Source organism: Lontra canadensis, unplaced genomic scaffold (assembly GCF_010015895.1).
Source record: "Lontra canadensis isolate GAN:19392208 unplaced genomic scaffold, GSC_riverotter_1.0 scaffold210, whole genome shotgun sequence".
Taxonomy (NCBI): domain Eukaryota; kingdom Metazoa; phylum Chordata; class Mammalia; order Carnivora; family Mustelidae; genus Lontra; species Lontra canadensis.
This window is the reverse complement of record NW_022631204.1, coordinates 890,103-898,849: the sequence shown is the minus strand read 5'-3', so window position 1 is coordinate 898,849 and position 8,747 is coordinate 890,103. Positions and strand designations below refer to the sequence as shown.

General features: G+C 43.4%; 1 pseudogene; it reads left to right on the top strand.

Annotated features, from left to right (window-relative positions):
* The first annotated feature begins 654 nt into the window (after positions 1-654).
* Positions 655-5,543, top strand: LOC116861931 (annotated as a pseudogene).
* Positions 5,544-8,747: the final 3,204 nt, after the last annotated feature.

Genomic DNA, 8,747 nt, shown 5'->3' with positions numbered 1-8,747 from the left:
CCTATGCTGTACTTTTCATCCCCATGACTTACTTATTTTTTTAAAAGATTTTATTTATTTATTTGACAGAGACACAATGAGAGAGGGAACACAGGCATGGGGAGTGGGAGAGGAAGAAGCAGGTTTCCTGCTGTGCAGGGAACCTGATGCAGGGCTTGATCCCAGGACTCTGGGATCATGATCTAAGCCGAAGGCAGATGCTTAACAACTGAGCCACCCAGGTGCCCCAGGACTTACTTATTTTATAGAAAGTTTGTACCTCCTAATCTCCTTCACCAATTTCACCTATCTCTTTCCCCCACCCTTCCATCTGGCAACCACCAGTTCTCTGTATTTATGAGTTTGTTTCTGGGTTTTTTTTGTTGTTGTTGTTCATTTGTTTTCTTTTTTAGATTCCACATAAGTAAGATCATATGGTATATATCTTTCTCCGTCTGACTTATTTCACTTAGCCCAATACCCTCTAGGTCCAATCTTGTTGTCTGCAACCCAGTATTATTAAGTATGGTTACTAGGCTGTACATTAGATTTCCAGAACTCATTCATCCTGCATAACTGAAACTTTATGCCCTTAACCCACATCTCCCATTTCCCCTGGCAATCAATAAGCCCCCTCCCACCCCTTTCCCCAGCCCCCTGGGCTGCAGTGGCTGCATGAATGGCACCCTGGAGGAGGGCAATCCTGTAGTCACGTGTACTGAGTGCTGCCTTTGGGGGCTGTGCTTGCCTCCCTGGAAGGGCAGGGGAAGCCACTGCATGCCCTGCTGCAAGGTCATGGGATTAGAAATTTGCTTCAGTGAAAAGAGCCACAGAGAGCAAGCCAAGACTGAGAGACGCCCATGAGCTTGAGCTACCAACTCCCTCTGAGACAGCAGCGGGAACCTACTCCCCCAAGATCTACTGGCCCAAACACATTTGCATCTCTGAGCTGAAGGCCTAGGTAGTGAAGAAAGACTGGCGGAAGAAGCTGATCCAGTTTAAGTTTGTGTGGGGAGCTCAGAACACTGCCCCCCTGCCCCCCCCCGCCCCTTGCACCTGAGATGAGACAGGAACCAGAGCAGGGCCCCTGCTGTGGACATACAGATGTCCTCTTGCAGATGGTGCCCTGTGATGTGTACCTACCCAGTGGTGACCACAAAGGATTCTATAAAAGAAAGCAGTACAAGCCTTCCCTTGGCCACACATGTGGCATCTGCCTGTGTGTGGACAAGAACAGGGTGAAGCTGCCAGGCATGGAATTTGTTGAGGGGACTTTCCTCGTCACATCTTTTATTTACTTATTTTTTGACTCATTTATTTATTTATTTATTTATTTGAAAGAGAGAGAGTGCACACACGAGTGGGGTGGGGGCAGGGAGAGAGAGAGAAAGAGAATCCACAAGCAGACTCCCAACTGAGCACAGAGCCTGACATGGGGCTCGATCCCTGGACCCTGAGATCATGACCTGAGCTGAAACCAAGAGTCGGATTCTTAACCGACTGAGCCACCCAGGTGCCACTCAGTGTCACATCTTTGATAGCAGCAACTTTGAGTGATGAATCACTCACCCTTCCCTTGTCCCATCCCACCCCCAGTCTTAACTCCAGCAAGTCTCCCTCTACCTGGGGAAGCTACTTGTTTAATCTTACTTAAGGGTAAATATATATATTTGAGGAAACTGAGGACCTTGGAATCTCTGGCATGGTCTTCACTTTGAAAAATGGCAACAATGGTGATGCAAAGAGCTAAGGAAAACCCCCTGCCCCCTTTCAAATGGTTTTCTTTTTAAGGCAAGTGAACAAATGGGGGAAGGGAAGAGAGGAGGAACAAGAGAAAGAGAAGGAAGGAAACCACACGTGTAGGAGAGAGGAAAAGATTGTTAGAAAAAGGAAAAGAAGAATTATGGGTGGGAAGGAAAGACCACCTGGAACATGGTTGGATTCATCTTTCTGTCCAGCCCTGGCTGGAGCTGGGGAGACATTTGGGCACTAGAAGGTGTGGCCCAAGATGTGGCATTCAGTGACACATCTGGAATTTTCCCAGTTTGGATTGGTCAGTAGGGGGAGAAAGGAAAAGACAAAAGGTATCAGTGCGTCTCCTGGATCTGTCTCCTCCTCTTGTTAGCAATTTGGATGGCTTGAATCCTGTCCTTCCTTTTCTCTCACCCTGCAGAGTCTCTCTCCCTGCAAATTTATAAAAACTAATGTGTATTTCCATTCTTCTCAAAACAAGGCAAATGAATAACCTAGTGATATTAGATAGGTTTTCCTGAGCAGCTACATAAATATTAAATATGTATATATTTCACTCCCTGTACAGACTTCTAGAGATCAATACATACTCCAATAGTGGGGAGACTTGTTTTTCCATGGTAACTAAAAATATCTACTGAAACACATGGCTTCAGCCCCTCACTGCATTCAGTTCACAACTAGTGCAGCCTCTGTCAAGGAAGAGAGATTGAAAAAAATTGTACTCATCTACAAGATTCCAGTAGTCATATATGGGCATATAAATCTACTTTCCTTATTCCTTTCTCTTTCAAAGGTTTGTATTAACTTTTCAAAGTAGTTCTCATTCACTCTTTCTCTCTCTCTCTGTCTGTTAAATAAATAAAATCTTTTTTTAAAAAAGGAGGGGGTGCACCTGGGTGGTTCAGTTTGTTAAACATCTGCCTTCAGCTCAGGTCATGATCTCAGGGTCCTGAGATCGAGCCCCTGTATCAGGCTTCTTGCTCAGCAGGAAGCCTGCTTCTCCCTCTTCCTCTGCTCCCTCCCCTGTTTGTGCTCTCTCTCACTCTCTTTGTCAAATAAATAAATAAATAAATAAATAAAATCTTTTTAAAAAAGTAGTTCCTGGGGCGCATGGGTGGCTCAGTCATTAAGTGGCTGCCTTCGGTTCAGGTCATGATCCCAGAGTCCTGGGATCGAGCCCCACATCAGGCTCTCTGCTCAGCAGGAAGCCTGTTTCTTCCTCTCCCACTGCCCCTGCTTGTGTTCTCTCTCTTGCTGCCTCTCTCTCTCTCTGTGTGTGTCGAATAAATTTTAAAAAATCTTAAAAAAAATAGTTCCTATGGAGGAATTAAGGAGCTTCCTCATTTTGGGGAAGGAAAACTCATATTCTTCTAATATAACACATAATAGTAGTTTTGCCTGCCTCCCATGAGCAACAAGCTCAATTCTTTGTGGACCAGTGTTGGATTTTTAAATGATTTCCCATGTGCACGTGTGTTCATATGTACCACCAAGACAGGTAGATAGGAGCACTCAGTGGTACACTCACCGTGCTTCCCAATACAACCCATTGTACCCTTCCAAACTTCTGGAAGTAACTATTTCTGGGCACCACACCAAAGGAGCCAAACAGGTCTGAGTTTGACCCACTGGTCCTGCCTTTCCATTTCATCTGAACAGAACTTGCATTCTGAAAGCCTCTCTCAGTCTTCACACTAGCAGAGCAGGAGAGAGATGAAAAAGAGAGATGGCAAAGAGATAGATGGAGGTTAAAAGGTTTAAATACAGGGAAGCAGTAAAATTGCTCAGGTCAGAGTAAATGGAGTGAAGGGATGGAGGGCTGGAAGAAAAGAGGGTCGACTGCCCCATTCTAGCTTTGGAGCAAAGCAATAGAAAGGGGGACAAAGCCAAGAGAAAGTTCCTTGGATTCCCATCCTATAAGCCTTCTGGGATTCAAGAGGAAGGAGAGAGGAAAATGAGGGAACAGGATATAAGAGAGAAATGAGTTGAATCCAGGCCATAAAGCCAGGGAAGGTGAGTACCTTTGGGTGGGTTCTAGACTTTAGAAGCTGGATGGGAACAAGTATCAGCAGAGACTGCTTATGCTTTGGAAGGGACAGGACCACATACTTGGATAGCCACCTTCATCTTACAATGAGGAACTGAGGCCAAAGAGTCTTTCAAGCTCTTCATCCACTCTGGCCAGTCCATGTTTTCTCCCTGGGGGTGGAGGATGGAATAAAGGCCCAGGACAGCCAGGGAAGGGATATTTCAGAGATGTTGTCATTTGACAGCCAGATCCTGAACCGAGAAAATTCCCATTCTCCACTGACTCCCTCAATAAATTGGCAGCTTCTGGCTGTCCTCTGAGGCTGGAGATAGCCTGCCAGGAAAGGGGGTTTGGACACGGGCAAAGGAGACTTTTTCTCTCTGTGAACACAGCTCTATCCCTCTTTTCTGATGGCATGGCACCATGGAGATCACTTCTAGTGCCAAACTTGGGACAATGAAGAGAGACAATGAAGAAGCAACCATTTACTTCATTAGTGAAAAACTTGCAGCTGTGGGACTTGGGGGATGTCTCCTACCCCTCCGGACAGGACAGTTGGCTGGGATGGAAGTGATGGCTCGTCATAGAACAAAGGGCCTGATGGGGGTGGCAGCCCTGAGGACCTGCTGTGTCACCATGCCTCATCTCTGCACCATTGTCCCCAAAACCTGAACTCACATTTCTATAGCTAAGCCAGTATTGTAAACTTTTCCCACTTCGCTCTTCTTTCTTTGGATCTTGAGCAGTCATCTAACGGGGATCTGCCAAGTAGATACTGGAGTACCGTTTCCCCTAAGAAAAGACTCCACCAAGAATTATGTACTCTACTTCCACCAATGCCTGGATCTGGTTCATGAGAGGGGGTTCCCCCCACCCCCCACTGTTTACTGGACTTTGAATGGGGCTCTGCCCCTTACATTGATTCTTTGCTGTCAGCCATAAGGTAGAGAATAATGGCCTGGTTTAACTCCACCAGACTCCCCAAGTTTCCAAAGTTCATGCTGACTAACTGAAACCTGTGATTCTCCAGTGCTTGTGGTGAGTTATTCTGATCAGCTGACCACTCCCTAGAGGACACTGAACCTTTATGATGGATGTAACCAAACTTCCCAATGGTACGTCTGGCCTGACCCTAGAGTGGGGAGATCAGGGGGAGAGACTCACTGAGGAATATGGAGCCCCTCCCTTTGGAAGGGTGGAAGGAAAAGTGGGTGTAGCGTGTTGCCAGCCTGTGAAGTCCTGAGTAGGGAGGTATCTGTTCTATTTGCTCACCTAGAAGCCTTAAACTCCGGATTTTCTATGACCTCAATTCGAAATGTTGCTTCCCACCAAAACAGAAGGTCTCTTTTCATCCCCCTTGTGACTCATGCCTTATTCTGCAGGAGTGGAGAAGATACCTATTGTTCCCTCCTACTGCCAGGTGGCTGAAGGAGGCTTCACCAGGGTTTTCCCCAGAACTGCCCTACCCACCCAAGCAAATGGGGCATCTGGGAAAGAGACTTAAAAGTTTCTTGGACAGGCAGACCTGGAGACACTCAACCCCTGCACAGGGGAAGAAGGGAGGCCCTGAGTGGTCACACCTCCTCTCCCCACCTTGCCCATTTTCTCATCACCACTGCTGTGGTCTCCATGGTAACCCTGCAAAATTAATCTCCTCTGGGGTAAAGTGGGCCTCAACCACCATTTTCTTATCACCTAGCTCATTAGCAGCGACAGCAGCAGTGATAGGTGCCACAGCACCTGCCAAAGTGGGACAGTATTCCCCCCTCCATCCACTTAGCTCCCTAGAGGTCTCCAGTTCGGAATGGGAACTTCAAAGAGGAGTGGACCAAGGAGAGGGAACTCCCTGGTCTTGGAGAGGAATTTTTGGGCTTCCAAGAGAAAGGAAGCTATGTTTGGGAGAAGTGGTGTGGGACAAAGGAAGAAGTTTTCACCAGCCTGGGTGTTGTACTGTCTTTTATTTTTAAAAAACACTAAAGTACAAGCATTGTTTTGCACTTTTCTCCACTTATTTTTCTCTTAAGTTCTTATTTCTTTCTAGAAACCTACTTTCTTGGTTTTCTAATGGTGTATGTAGTTTGGAGATTTCCACAGACTCTGGCTTCCTCTCTTTAACTCTTCTTGGATAAGGAAAGAGAAGGTGGAGAGGGTCACATAAGAAGGGGTTCCCAGCACTGCTGCGCCCACTCATCCCATTTTTCTTGTCCCTGGTCACCAGCTTGAGTCCCATATCTTCCATAGTCACCACCACCCCACAGTAGCCCACATGGAAAACAGTTGTCAGACAAGATTCCTTCGGATTCTGTAAACAGATAATTTTACTTCTCTCTTTCCAGTTTGGATGCCTTTTGGTTCTTTTTCTTGCCTAGTTATTCTAGATAGATTTTTTTTTTGCAAGTAAGAAAAAAACATAAAATTTGCCACGTTAACCATTTTTAGGTTTATGGGAGAGTAGTGTTCGCTCTTTGCATCCCGTCGTATGACAGATCTCTAGAACTTTTTTCATCTTGCAAAACTGAAACTCTATATCCATCAAACAACTCCTTTCCTCTGCCTGGACCTTAGCAAACACCATTCAGTTTTCTATTTCTAAGAATTCAGCTACTTTAGATACCCAATGTAAGTGGAACTATGCGGTATTTATCTTTTTGAGACTGGTTTTATTTCATTTACTGTAACAACCTCAAAGTTTACCCATATTATAGCATGTGACAGGTTTTCCTTCTCTTTAAAGTGCTGATTAATATTCCATCGTACATGTAGACAACATTTTCTTTATCTATTCACCCACTGATGGACATTTAGAGGTAGACATCCATCTTTCAATTATTATGAATAATTTCACAATGAGCATGAGTGTGCAAATATCTCTTCAAGATCCCATTTTCAATTATTTTGGATATATAACCCCAGAACTGGGGTTGCTGGATCATGTGATAATTGTGTTTTTTAATATTTTGTGGGTGCTCCCTACTGCCTTCCATAGCGCTGCACCATTTTGTATTCCTGCCACCAGTGCACAAAGGTTCCTATTTCTCCATACCCTCGCCAACACTTGTTATTGTATGTTTTGTTTTTTGGTAGTAGCCATTCTAGCAGGTGTGAGGTTTTGACTTGCATTTCCCTGATGATCAGTGATGTTGAGGATCTTTTTCATATTCTGGGCCATTTGTATACCTCCTTTGGAAAAATATCTATTCAAATCCCTTTCCATTTAAAAAATAATAAATGATTTTTAGAGCGGTTTTAGGTTCATGTGCTAAAATCAAACATAGGGTTCCTGTATATCCCTTGTCCATAGGCATGCACAATGTCTCTCACTTTGGACATCCTTGCACCATGGTGGTTATTTGCTGAAACTGATGAAGCTACATTGGCACATGATTATCACCCAAAGTCCATAGTTTACTTCAGGATTCACTCTTGCTGTTGTACATTCTACAGGTTCTGACATATGCGGAATAACATGTAACCACCATTATAGTATCATACATAAAATTTCATTGTCCTGAAAACTTCTCATGTTCTGTCTACTCATCCTTCCCTACTGTCTAATTCCTGGAAATCCATCTTTTTTTTTTTAACTCTCTCCATAGTTTTACAGCAGAATCACATAGTATGTAGCTTTATCTGATTGGCTTCTTTCACTTAGTAATATGCATATTAGTTTCCTTTATGTCTTTTTCTTTTTCTTTTTTTTTTTACTTGACAGAGAGAGAGAGAGAGAGAGCACAAGCAGGGGGCAAGCAGGGGATGGACATGCAGGCTCCCTGCTGAGCAGGGAGTCCAATGCGGGTCTTTATCCCAGGACCCTGGGATCATGACCTGAGCAGAAGGCAGAGGTTTAACCGACCAAGTCCCTCAGGCATCCCTGCTCCATGTCTTTTTATGACTTGATAGCTCGTTTCTTTCTAGTGTTGAAAATATTCCATTTTCAGGGTGTACCATGGTTATCTGTTCACCTACTAAAAAAACCTCTTGATTGTTTGCAGGTTTGGGCATATATGAATAAAGTTGCTATAAATAGCTGTGTGTGGATTTTTGTGTGCACATAAGTTTTCAGTTCATTTGGATACATACCAAAGAGTATAATTGCTGGATCTTAAGGTAAGAGTAAGTTTAGCTGGTCTCCCAGTTTGGCTGTACCATTTTGCCTTCCCCCCAGCAGTGAATGAGAGTTACCATTGTTCCACATTTTTGTCAGCATCTAGTGTTGTCAGTGTTTTGCCTTTTGGTGGTTCTGATAGGTGTGTTGTGATTTCTCATAGTTGTCTTAATTTGCAAATTCCCCAATGACGTATGCTGTTGAGCATGTTTTCATATGCTTACTGACCCTTTATATCTTTAGTAAGGTGCCTGCTCAGGTCTTTCATCCATTTTTAAATTAGGTTGTTTTTTATTGTTGAGTTTTTTCAGCTTTATTGAGGTATAATTAACAAAACTGTAGGATACTTAAAGTGTATATCTGTTGGTCAAGAGGTTAAAAACTTCCAGTTATGAGAAGAATAATTTCTGGGGATCTAATTTAAGCATGGTGATTATAGTTAATACTGTATTATGTAATTGAAACATGTTAAGAGAATAGATCTTAAGTATTCTTGCCACCCAATAAAAGTAATTATGTGACATGATGGAGATGTTAGCTAATGTTATAGTGGTAAACACTTTGCAATAATAAAAGTGTATCAAATCAATACATTGTACACCTTAACCTCATTCAATATTATATGTCAATTTTTTCTCAATAAAACTGGAGGGCATGTAAAAGCCTAAAATTTGTGAGGCAAAATCTGATAGAACTGCAATGAGAAATAGACGAATCCACAATTATAGTTTAGACTTCAAAGTCTCTCTACCAGAAATGGACAGATACAGCAGGGAGAACATTAGTAAGGATATAGTTGAACTCAACAGCACCACCAATCAACTGGATATAATTGTCATCTACAGACTACTTCATCCAACAAGAGTAGATTACACATTC